A 2,356-nucleotide genomic window follows, 5' to 3' on the forward strand; every position below is an offset into this window, starting at 1 on the left:
CCATCCCAATTTTCCATCCCCCCTCCCCCCCCCCGGGTCAGTGGTTGCTTCTCAACAGCAGGTTCAGCCGAACGAGATTCAATTGGGGTCATCACATGGAAAAAGGGGGGGGGGAAACACCCCAAAACCAACCCCCCACCCCCTCCCCGGCCCCCTCAGACCGTCCATCGGGACACAGCATCCTCCTCCCCTCCCCCCGCCAGCACCAGTGGGTTCGACCTTGAGCAGGCCCTGGTGGCCGGGGGGGGGTCAGACACGTGGGGGTTTCCTCATCGGGGGCCAGCGGCTGCAGAGACAGAGGTGGGGGGGGTTCGGGTCAGGGCTGGGTTTGGGGTGGGGGACACTGAGGGGGGCGTCAGGACCCCACAGTGTCCGATCAGGGCTTTGGTAACTCGGTGCTGCCATTGACCCGCGTCGTCCAGCCCAAGGGGGTCATCGCTTCGGACGGGGAGGGGAGCACAGGCACTGAAGTGGGACGGGGGGGGGGTTCATGCACTCACCCTCATGCACGGCCCCATTGTCCATCCTGGGGTTCATTCATGGTGGTTTAGGGCTTCATCACCCCCCGCCCCCCTGTAAACATGAGCATTAATTAGGGTTGGTTCGTTAATTGATGCACGTGTCATCCCCCATCCCCCCCCACCGCACCGCAACCCGCTGCTCTCAGTGGGGGTTTGGCATCAGGGTCACTCAGCCATATGCTTGTCGATTATGAATCGTCACCGAACAGCGAGGAAACACCCCCAAAAAACCTTCCCCCCCTCCCCATAGGAACCCGCCCCACATTGGTCTGACCACCCCCACCCCCCCCAACAATCCAGCGCCACTCAGAGCCTGATGGTGTTTCTCCAGCGCGGTCAGGAAGAGAGAGTTCCAGGGATCATCCCCGCAGCGCTGCAGCCCCGCTCCCGTAAGGGTTTCCCACCCCCGAGACCACCCGTGCCCCGCTGTGCGTGCGAGGAGGGCTGGCGGGGGGCACTCACCGGTGGCAACGGCTCCATGGCAGGGGCTGGGCCTGAAAACGACAACGATAAATGCGTTATAAGAGAGCGAGAAGCGCGGGTTCCGCAGCAGAATTGAGACGAGAAGCGCGGCTCCATCAGAACTACACGAGCCTTCACCCCGCGGTCAGTTCAGGTCTGTGAATGGGCTCATCACGGAGCAGGCCCCGCAGGGAAAAGGGGGGAACGGGACGGCACAACCATTAACGGATAGGAGGAGAATGCATCCGTCCCCTTAAAGACCCGAAATGGGGGCTCGATGAAGAGAACAGAGAAACAAACACCTCCCGTCTCAGTGAGGGGTCTCTACCCCCACACCGCAGCCTCCACAAACACCCCCCCGTACCCGGTCCCATTGATTAAAGAGGCTAAAGCAACAAAAGAACGACAAACTCACCCCACTAGGATGGCTCCGCTGACAAAATGGACGCAGCTGCTCCTCTCGCTCGCTTAAATAGGCCGTGGGGCACCATGGGAAGAGGCGGGACCAAGGGCATGGGGGGATGGTGGGGAAAAGGTCTAGGGCGGCAGAATAAAAAAGTTTATTCCTTTTTTATGTCATTTTATCGCTTTTCATCAATTCCGTTGGTTTTGTTGTTCCTATTGCTATTGGGACCAGTGCAACCGTGATTAGCGCCGCGGTCCGGCCCCTGAAGGCGGAGCCAATGCAAATCTCAGCTCGAAATGGCCGCCGGGAGCGGCCGCGGCCGTGGTACCGAGGGGGGCACCACGGCCGGTTCCCCCCATCCCGGGGCTCGGGTCCGGGTCAGACAGCAGGGAAGGAGGTACCGGGGCGAGAGGCCAGAGCCGGTGGAAGTCACCGCGATGTCGGTGGCAGCCGAAGGCGGTGTCCCGGCTCCGTCGCGCTCTCTCGGTATCGCTTCTCGGCCTTTTGGCTAAGATCAAGTGTAGTATCTGTTCTTATCAGTTTAATATCTGATACGTCCTCGATTAGAGGACTTTATATTAAACGGATTTTTGGCACTGGGAGTTGGATCCGGAGCTTGCTCCCTCCGCTCCGCGCATCGTCCCGGTATTGCAGTGCCTCCGGGAACGGTGCACCCCCCTCGGGGGACCCTCAAATGGTTAAAAACAGATTTAATGCCTCAAAACCATTGCTTTCGTATGTTATTTTCATCTGCCCACTGTTTTTACTTCACTGGCTCCCTGTCTGCCGCGACCATGGGGAAGTCTATGAGACCAAAACTCGCTTTATACCTGCGGAGTTGGGCGCTCTTGCAACCGGATTGTGACTGAATACCGTGCATGGCGGCTCCCCCCGCATTTATTAATCGTTATTACCAAAATAACTGTTTATTATTATTATTAACTGATTGCTATTGGGGGTTTCTTCC

General features: G+C 58.6%; 1 long non-coding RNA gene and 4 other non-coding genes across 5 annotated transcripts; 1 reads left to right on the plus strand and 4 right to left on the minus strand.

Moving 5' to 3' along the window:
- Positions 1–32: 32 nt before the first annotated feature.
- Positions 33–99, minus strand: LOC130594463 (small nucleolar RNA SNORD30). The gene has a single exon (XR_008971091.1). It is a non-coding gene; the product is annotated as a small nucleolar RNA SNORD30 (small nucleolar RNA).
- A 25-nt stretch (positions 100–124) lies between these two features.
- LOC130594460 (uncharacterized) lies at positions 125–1,021 on the minus strand. Its single transcript, XR_008971087.1, has 3 exons — positions 984–1,021; positions 501–573; positions 125–286 (listed from the first exon to the last, which is right to left on the minus strand). It is a non-coding gene; the product is annotated as an uncharacterized LOC130594460 (long non-coding RNA).
- LOC130594464 (small nucleolar RNA SNORD22) lies at positions 151–278 on the minus strand. The gene has a single exon (XR_008971092.1). It is a non-coding gene; the product is annotated as a small nucleolar RNA SNORD22 (small nucleolar RNA).
- On the minus strand, positions 823–892 carry LOC130594462 (small nucleolar RNA SNORD26). Its single transcript, XR_008971089.1, has one exon. It is a non-coding gene; the product is annotated as a small nucleolar RNA SNORD26 (small nucleolar RNA).
- An 856-nt stretch (positions 1,022–1,877) lies between the features above and the next one.
- On the plus strand, positions 1,878–2,068 carry LOC130594461 (U2 spliceosomal RNA). The gene has a single exon (XR_008971088.1). It is a non-coding gene; the product is annotated as a U2 spliceosomal RNA (small nuclear RNA).
- The last annotated feature ends 288 nt before the right edge of the window (positions 2,069–2,356 follow it).

This window comes from Pezoporus wallicus, unplaced genomic scaffold, assembly GCF_028554395.1.
Source record: "Pezoporus wallicus isolate ANWC-B61680 ecotype Strahan unplaced genomic scaffold, APGP_CSIRO_Pwel_v1 contig_9811, whole genome shotgun sequence".
Taxonomy (NCBI): Eukaryota; Metazoa; Chordata; class Aves; order Psittaciformes; family Psittacidae; genus Pezoporus; species Pezoporus wallicus.